Source organism: Chionomys nivalis, chromosome 8 (genome assembly GCF_950005125.1).
Source record: "Chionomys nivalis chromosome 8, mChiNiv1.1, whole genome shotgun sequence".
NCBI lineage: Eukaryota > Metazoa > Chordata > Mammalia > Rodentia > Cricetidae > Chionomys > Chionomys nivalis.
In genome coordinates this window covers 65,664,825-65,674,765 of record NC_080093.1, presented here as the reverse complement: position 1 = coordinate 65,674,765, position 9,941 = coordinate 65,664,825, and the positions used below count along the sequence as shown (strand labels likewise).

Below are 9,941 nucleotides of genomic sequence, written 5' to 3'. Positions count from 1 at the left end.
GGGTTTTACAACTAACGGATTCTTCTTGAAACTCAACTTGGCCTTCACTCAGGGAGCTCCATGACCTCCTGCAGCCACCCCTTACTTTACTTTGGAGTGGGACTGTATAGGGACCATCTGTGAGAGGAGGTCTTCCTGGCCATAGAAACCCTGACTCATGGCAATGACACAAAGCAGGTTTCTCCCTACCTGGACCCGAGGTGTTCCTCCCCTCCCAGGGTGGCTACAAAGACTTCTCACACACTGTTGCCTAGGGACAGCGGAGAGAGGAGATTCCAGTCATGAGAAGAATGAGTGATTGAGGCCAAACCCCGTATGGGGTGACTGTGCACAGATATAGCTGACTGTGGACAGTTCTTAGTAATTAGAAGGATGCAAGTGCAGGTATCCCACCCACTACCCCACATAAACACTATGTCCCTGTCTCTTATGTGAGTGCTTGTGTGGATAGGAATCCACAGAGCTGTGTAGGGATCCATGGAGTTCCCAAACTCCTTGTTAAAACCATTCCTCAATGCAAGGGTCACTCCTTAGCAAGGCTCACCTTGCTGGGGCACAGTTGAGGACTTTCCCCTCCCAAGATCACATTTTAGGACCAATGAGAATTGGACATTAGAAAATCTGGAGAAACACAGAAGAGTGGAGGTGTACAGGAAGGTTTCATTCTAGGTAACCATGCTTCATTTGACCCTTAAGGGGCTTCTGGATGATTCATAGCGTCTTATTTACTTTTCTGTTGCTATGATATGATACCATGACCAAGACAACTTATAGAAGAAGGATTTGTTTGGGCCTATTGTTCCAGAGGGTGAGTCAATGACTATTATGGTGGATAGCATGGCTGCAGGCAGGCAGGCAGACATGGCAATGAAGCAGTAGCTGGGAGCTTGCATCTGATCTACAAGCATGAGGCAGAACAAGCTAACGGGGAATGGTGTGGGTGAAATTTTCACACCTCAAATCCCATTCCCATTGGCATACCTCCTTCAATAAGGCCGCCTCATTGTCTCATCCTTCTAAACAATTCTACCAATTGGGGACCAAGAATTCAAATACATTAGCCTTGTGGGGACGCTCTCATTTAAACCGCCATTCCTAGAACTGGCCATTCACTGAAAAGTTCCATGTGAAGTTAAACATGATTGAGGTTCTCCCAGCCCTACATGTCTGTCTCTATCAACTATTGCCTGGACTTTCCTCCATCTCCCTTCCCCTCTCCTTCACACATAGAAGAGAGAATTTCCTGCCCCAGGGCCTTTACACATGCACTTTTATCTTAAATCACTCGAGGTAGATTATAAATGACCATTTTTATCATTTTGTGTTTTCTTCTGTTTTATTTTCTCAAGATACCTTGTCTTTGTCCTAATCTGCATCTTTTCCCTCCCAAGATTTTCAAATTCTATCTAATCACCCTGTTTTAGCACCTGCAACACACTTGCCAATATATGGATTTTTCATTTGATATCTATTTTGCCCACTCAGAATGCAGGTTCCACTAAGTAAAATCTATGTGTCTTTTTCTCAGTTCTGCATACCCAACTCCTAGAACAGTGAGCCATGAACGTGTTCTCAGTGAATGAGTAAAATGCTAATAGGTGAAAGAATGGGGAACCCCTTTCACATACACACCCTTCTTCCTAGTCTCCTGTTAAACACCAGGACTTCTGACTCTGAGTTACAAGCTCAGTACCTGAGGGACTCTCATCCACCCACTTTATCTGCTTCAGAGGGACAGGGTCAGAATCCTTGCAGGGAGGCCTGACCTGCATTGTGCTACCCTCCCCATCCTCTGCTCCTCCCCAGCCCTCCAGCCAGTGATACCACCTCACTGATGATCTGCACAGATGGGGCCAAGGCCCAAGTACAGATCAAGGCCCAAGGAACTGTGATGGAGCTGCTGAGCACTGTGTAGAATTGGGCTGCTGGCACACAGCCCTTTGAGGAGTGACCTGGAAGAACAAGGGCAATATGGGAGACTGCTGGCCAGAATGCAGCCCCACAGCTGTGGCCTTCTCACCAGCATCACCGCTGGCGTGGCCAAACTGACACGTTTCCCGAGGTGCCAGAAAGCTTATGAAACTCAGAAATATAAAAGCCTGCGAGCCCTGAGGCATCACCAATTCCAGCTGGACTGGGAAGGAACAAGCATAGGACCAAACTAGTCCCTGTGAATGTGGTCTGAGGCAGACTGAGGGGCCACTGTCAGTGGCATTGGGATTTATCTCTACTGCATGTACTGGCTCTTTTGGATCCTATTGGGGTTTTTTGTTTTTTGTTTTGCTTTACATCAAAACATTCTCATTTATTTTTAAATTCTGTAAAGCTTTTAAAAAATACAATCTTAGAGCTTTGAAACAATGAAACAGGGTGAGGTTTTAGTGTTTGCCATTTTCCTCAGAGCCCAGTTAGGATGTGTGTACACAGTTGGCCAAAGCCCAACACGGTTTCTCATGTTGCTTTGTTAACCAGCATGAAGTGGGAGGTAAAGCCAAGTTTTTATAGAAACAGAACCTATGGCTATGGCCCTACAGTGGGGAGCTGAACCAACTTGAACTCCACTGAGAGGTTAGATATTTGCTTCCAAAGGGAGAGTACAAACAAAATGGAGCACGTCTCACTCATGGATGTAAATATGAATGATGGATACAGGGACAACTATTCTTAGGGGCAAATCTTCACGAACACGTGTGGGCTCTTTTCTCTCCGGCATTTCAGAACCTGATGTTGCCTCCCCACTGAAGCTGGGTGCTTGCTACTCCCAGCTCCTCTCTTTCCCTCCTGCCCTGTGTCACCTGGCACTGCACAGATACCTGGGGGACACAGCAGATGTAACCCCACCCTTATGCTGGCTAGCTCTGTCTGTGTGCACTTCTCCTGCCACCGACCCACACGCCACCTCAAAAGCTGGTTCCACAGGACGTGCCCAGCTACCCCCTGCCCATGAAGGCCCTTTCCCTTCTTTAATAAGCTAACTCAACTCACAGAAAAAAACTGCCAGGGTGAAACCTCATGCCAGCACTGTCATGCGGCACTGAGACTAATCCACATCTCTCCCCACTGGGGAAACAGCTCCTGAAAGGGCATGGACTGCACCTCATTTACTTCATGGCCCTAGGGTTTATGCAGTTTGGCTGAAAAAATATATAATTGCCTACAATGTGTTAAATTGGTGAAAATATGGCACATATTCAAACACAAAACTTTAGTAGCCATTTATCTATAAACATTTAATACTATATAACTTCATGCTTTAAGACACATCGAAACTTGTTATCCAGTCTGACAGGCTAAAGATCCTGTCAAGAGTACTGAAAAGTTGACACTTGCACACTCTCGGCGGAGGAATTCAGAGTTTGGCAGAGCTGAACACAGACACCCTGTGACCAGCTCCACTCCTGAGTGGGTGTTGTCAGCATTACTTAGCCCTGCACTGGGATACTTCCAATAGTTCAATAATACTGGGGTGAGGGGACAACTTCTGGCATCTAAATTCTACAGAGGAATGAAAATAACTTCTACACATAGTAACAAAGACACTACCTTCACACTCTGGTGAACTGTACCTTTGGGGATGGAAAGGGTAGGCACTATAAAGGAACAACCACAACAGGACTTCCCCATCGCCGTCAGGAAGGTAAGGGCGGAAGGTACAGTGGAACACCAGGCAAACCAGGTTCACCCACATGCTCCGTCATTTGTGTATCTTACAATGGATAAATGACCTTGTACCAGAGTCCGCAAGGTGGAGGAACAGACACGAGACAACTGAGCCAGGTATCTGAGACTCTCTGCTCAACACAGAAAGATGCAAGGACTTCCAGTGCTCAGACGATGGTGCGTTTGCTTCTCACATTGGCACAGGGTTCACAGTGCTGCTACCAGACATTTCCCTGCTCTCCAGGGAATTAGGCAACTTTGTGAGATATTATCCATCAGCTACTTTTTAGCACCAGGTTTTAATTAACCATTCACTTAAGTACCTATCAAATATGGCCTGCAGAACTGAGAAGCCGTTCTAACATTCCAAAATAACTGTACTATATATTCTCTATCTACTCTAAAATCTGCTGCCACTTCTTGACAAAGATGGGACAGGAAAAATGTTTTTTGTTTTGTTTTGTTTTGTTTTGGAACTTAAGCCCAAGCTGGTTTTAAACCCTACAGCCATCTCCTAGCCTCAGCCTCCCAAATTCTGGGATTTTAAACATGAGCTGTCATGAGCTAGAAAATCTTTTAAATCCAGGGGGGTCTTTAAAATCTGCAGCCACTTTTTAGTAAAGCTGGAACAGATTTTATAAATTATACTTAAGATATAAATTACTGAAAATATAGAAGTCTTTAAAATTCACTACCACCTTTATGTAGAAAGTAAACTCTCTTAAAATATCCAACTGCTATGACTTTGAAAAAAAAGAAAAAAGAAAAAGAAGAGCTCTGAGTACTTTGAGAACAACTACTATGTCCTCCTGTCCGGACAGAGAATCTGACGTCATAAAGATTAACATCAGTTCAAGGAATAGACCTTGATATTAAAAGTATTCAACTGTCAGGACTCCTGTCTTGAGACTATACAAATAAAAATAATTCTCTAAAACATTCAAGAGAAAACAAAAGTACCTAAAATCATACATTGCTACTGGACAAACTGAGCCAAAGTCCAGGTAAGGCATGGGTGAACACAGCACTTTGACGCATCCTGAGACAGTGGCTTCCTACATTACCCAGGGTCAAGGGCTTAAGCGATGCTCCTGTCTCAGCTTCCTACAGGGACATAGCACCAGACATACCTGGATGGAGATGCAGACTACAGTCACTCATTACACTGCTGGTGTAGTAAGTCAAACTGTCACCCACAGTTCCTTTACCACCATAAGTCAACAGATGACGTGGGACCCACTCCATTTCAGACTCTTGGAGGTCGGAGTTTGGTTTTGTTGCCTTCCAGGCAGCGGTCCAAGTGCTCATTAATCTGCGACTCCAAAACTACACTCTGACAGACAGGGCAGTTGACCAGCCCTCGTTGAGAGCATGAGCGGCCTGAATTCCCAACTGTGCTGGCGGCTGTGGGCCGTGGGCTATTCTGAAGATCACCACCACCACTCTGCATCTGCTCCTTGATGATCTTACCCAAAGCAGTCCTGTCCTCCGACCTGGACAGCTTGTTTGGGAACTGGTCTTCAGACCCACTCCCCTCTTGGGGTATGGTTGCGGACTTCCTAGCCGTAGACACCACAGTTGCTGATGCTGAGGCCAAGGCTTTGGAGGCCTTTCTCAAGGATGCTCTGGAAGGTGGAACCTTTCTCTGAGAACCGGATGAGGCTGGATGCCTGGTGCAGTCCCCAGTGGTCCCACTCTTAACGGGGGATCCATTCACATTTCTGAAAGCCTTTTGGTTGGCAACAGAGACTCGGAGGGAGTAGCTGTTCAGGACACTCTGGTGACTGGCAGTGGGGACAGGGGTGACCAGATGAGGCTTTTTACTCGGGAAACCATTCTGCTCACATTTCACCTCAGCGTTGGAATCGAATCTCAGGCCACTTGCTGAATGGTCTTGACTTGAGAGACCTTTGGCTTCGTTAACCACGTATGAAGTACTCAACCACCCAGGTGAAGGGCAAGTGCTTGTCTCTCCAAGAACAGACAGACCCTTTCCCACTGAGTGGGATGAGCGCCTGGGCCTCCCCTCTGCACAGCTTGTCTTTGTTCTCCACTGCTGATGCTGGCTGCTTGCCTGCTTTTGTCTTTCCTCTGCCTTTCTTTGAACGGTTCTCTGGCTCCTTGATTTTTCTGTAAGCGCCTCCACAAGTTTTCTAGTGGTCAGCCCCCCAGTAGTCATGGGAAGAGGGTTCCCTGTTGGTGGCACGCTTCGCATAGCCATAGTAGGGCTGTTTGTGCAGCAAGGCCCATTGCAGCGCCACCAGTGACCACGATGCTCACCCACCTCGTCATGGAAAGTGTGGTAGAACGTTATGTTGGCGCCTGTCAGGTGGTTGGTTCGATGTATATGTTTACAGAACTCCGGGCCAGGTCCTTCCCCCGTCTTTATTATTATTAGTGACAAATAAGTAGGCGTGTATCATTTCGTGCAAAAGAGTCTCTACAAGGCCCTTTCTGGGTCTCAGTTTTAGAAGGGGTTCACTGAGACAGCTGGCGCATATTCCTCCTTTTCCTTCATAGGTGCAAATCCCAGCACACAGTGTCATGCGCACACTTCACTTCCACGGCCTCCAGGAGCCTCCAGAAGAAGTGGTCCTTAAACTGCTAGAAGAGCATCTGCAGGTCCGGGGTGGGGTTCACCAGCTCCCCAGGACGCGTCTACCAACTAAACGGGCTCCCACGCCGCCCCGCGCCACGCGTCCCACTCCTGCTTCAGCCGCAGTGCTACCACCAGGTCGTCGTCCATCGTGCGCGACTCCCACACAGTGCACTCAGGAGCCGCCGGTCGTGCTCGTATGGCGCAGGGGTCTCGCGAGAGCTCCGGGGCCAGCGGTTGGGCGCCGGCTCGCCTCGAACGCCTTGGCGGAAGTGGCTATGCACAGGCCTAGGAACGGGGCTCGGGCTCGGGACGGCTGCCTCCTGAAGGCCCCCGAACTCCGGCGCCTCACGTCAGGTCTGCTGCGCGCCAGAGCCGCCTCCGACTTCTGCACTGGCTCCTTCGAACATGCGCCTTAAGGCGAGGCCTTTTGCTGCACCTGGATTCTAATTCTCTTTGGACCCTTGATCTGCCTGGATGTAGTAGGGAAGGCCTTGGACCTCCACAAAGCTAAGAGCCTTTCCCTCTCTTAGGAGTAGAGGTAGGTGGGATGGGAGGGTATGTGGAGGGAATGGGAGGAGGGGAGGGAATGAGAATTTGGATTGGTATTTTTTTTAAAAAAATCTAATAAGTTAAAAAAAAGACAACTATTAATCTCAGCTATTTTGCATTGACAAGAAATTTGGCATATGATATACATGTAAATTTATTTTGGTATACTGTATTTGTCTTTCTACTTATTTGGGCTATTGTGCTTATGCTCCTCATTTCAAATGCAATGTATAATTAAGAAATGAGGTTAGTAGTTAATCTATAATAATCAAACTTGTAGTCACATTAGGTAGGTATGTTTTCAAGGTTAGACGGGTATATTTTAGTGAGGTGGATAGTTTCAGACACTTCAAAGACCCTTGAAAGATGGCACTTAAAATGTTTTCTTAATATGGGCTTTCCATGACAGTGAGACGTGTCTTCTCCCGGCAGCACCAATCTACTTCATAAAATGATAATGGCCATCAAAAAAACTCCATGAGGAGTTTGATTTTAATGTGGCAACGCTAACCATTTGGACAAGAACAGCTCTTGCCTTGACTGTTGACAGTGTGCGGTACAGACTGGACAAGTGGGTCATGGGAAAAAGACTGCTAAACTTACAAGACAAGGCAGGTCAGTCCCTCAACATTCCGGCTTCACAGCAGACTCTGCCAGATGATCTTCTGGACACAAGGGAAAACAACTGACAGAGTTTGCCAATACAAGACAGGGCAGTCCTTCAACTTTCCAACTTCACCAAAAAAAATCTGCCAAATATTCTAGGCCTGTAGACCAAAGATGGATGCCCCAATGTTGCAGAGACACTTTAGGTGACTGTCCAGTCAGCCATATGTCTCTGTTGTTAGGTAATATTACATCCTTCTGGGGTCTTTTTGATGGAGTTAAAGACAAAATATAGTTGCTCACGGTTCTAGTCACCTGAAATGTCCACATGTCTGTCAGGAACCTTGTGGGTGTTGATATGATGAGGTGATATATGATGGTCAATTCGGAGAGAAAGAGAAGTGGAATGGTCCATGTGCTGTGTTAAGAGGCAGTTCGGAAGAAGCGAAGGCTGAGAGGAATGGGCTGATGGTGGTGGTCTTCTTGTCACCCAGGACCAGGGTAACATCTGTGTCTGGGCTGCTGCCTATAGCCATATAAGGGTCTTCAACAGCCGGGATCTATGTTGATGTCTATGACCCATGTTGCCACCAAGGGTGTGGGGTGTTCCCTCTGGCCATTGTGTCCATAGGCTGTGCCACCACCAGGCCTATGTTGGTCTAGATGGACTGTGCTGCCACCCGGGGAACATAATGACATGGGGCCTGGGTTGCTGCCAGGGACCATGTCTAGGTCCATTCCCCTGCAGCTACCAGAGTCTGTGTTTATGGCCAGGGCTTTGGTGGCTGAAGGACATGTAGATGACTGGGTTCTGATCAAATACCTGAGTCCATGTTGGTCTCCAATGACCGTGCTTCCATTGGGACTGTGATAATCTGGATGGCCTGTGCTGGCACTTGTGGCCATATTGACATCTGATTCTGGGCTGCATTGAGGATCCATGTCCAGGTTTGTGGCCATACTGCAGCCAGGGTCTGAATTGATGTTTGTCACTCCTGATAACATTGAAGGTAATGCTGATGCCAGGGTCTGGGCCACTACCTAGGGCCATGTTGGTGTCCAAAGACCACACTGCCATGGGGACCATGCTGATCTGAATGGCCTGCCCTGCCACCTGGGGTCATAGTGACATCCAAGCCTGGACTGCTGCCTGGGACCATGTCTGGGTTCATGGTCCTACCACAGTAGGTAGGGTTCTGTGATATCCATGACCCATGGTGCCACCAAAGGCCACACAGATGCCCGGGATCTAGGCCACACCTTGTGGCCATATTGGTATCCTAACGCTGTGCTGTCAGTGAGGCCATGGTGTCATCTGAAGTAGAGATGCTGCTGAAGGCCATGTCTGGGTCTGTGGCTCTACAACAGCCATAGTCTCTGTTGATGTCCATGGTTCCTAATACCACTGAAGGCAATGATGATGCTAGGGGTCTGGGCTGCCACCTGTGGCCGTGTTGGTATCCAAGAGCTTTGCTACCATGGATGCCAGGCTAATACGTGTGAACTGCACAGTCACATGGGCCTGAACCCAAGCTGCTGCAATGGGCCATGTCTGAGTCTGTGGTCCAACTCCAGCCAGGGTCTGAAGTCCATGACTCTTGATGTCAAAAGGGGTCATAGGAATCAAGCATGTTGAAATCCAAGGGCTGTGTTGAATCAGCCCTGTCCGTCATTGGCCCCAGGATAGCTGTCCCTATCTCTCTTTGGACACTATAACAGGAGAGCTGGTGTTTTCCCCGCCCTTGCCCCTGCCCTGCCCCCATGGGAGGGCTGACCTCAGCACTCATGACGCATGGCCCCACCCTGCACCATGGGCATGGGAGAGCTGGCTCCAGTGGCATGGGCTTAGGAAAGTTGGCTATGCTCCTCAACTGAGGGGAGTGGTCCCAATGACCCAGATCCACCAGCTCAACTACCATTCTGAACTACATCTTGATGTTGAGTTAGCCCACACTAACAGATGGCCCATCTTTGACCTACTGGTGTGCACAAATTGGCTGGTCCTACAGATGATAACTGCAGAATCGCCATGACTCAGGCAACAGCAGGATGTCATGCAACTTTCAAGATGTCATTGTTTTTACGGCTGAGTAGTACTCCATTGTGCAAATGTTACACATTTTCTTTATCCATTCTTCGGTTGAGGGGCACCTAGGTTGTTTCCAAGTTCTGGATATTATGATTAGCGCTGCTATGAACACAGTTGAGCAAATGTCTTTATGGTATGAGTGTACATCCTTTTGGGTATATGTCCCAAAGTGGTATTGCTGGGTCTTGAGATACATTGACTCCCAATGTTGTGAGAAACCACCACACTCATTTCCAAAGTGTCTGTACAAATTTGCACTCCCACCAGCAATGGAGAAGTGTTCCCCTTATTCCACATCCTCTCCAGAATAAGCTATCATTGGTGTTTTTGATCTTAACCTTTCTGACTGGTGTAAGATGGTATCTCAGAATTATTTTGATTTACATTTCCCTGAAAACTAAGGATGTTGAGCTGTTCCTTAACTGTTCTTCATCCATT

General features: G+C 47.7%; 1 pseudogene; it reads right to left on the bottom strand.

The window, feature by feature from the left end:
* Positions 1-4,906: 4,906 nt before the first annotated feature.
* On the bottom strand, positions 4,907-6,406 carry LOC130879151 (DNA-dependent metalloprotease SPRTN-like; annotated as a pseudogene).
* Between the last annotated feature and the right edge of the window lie 3,535 nt (positions 6,407-9,941).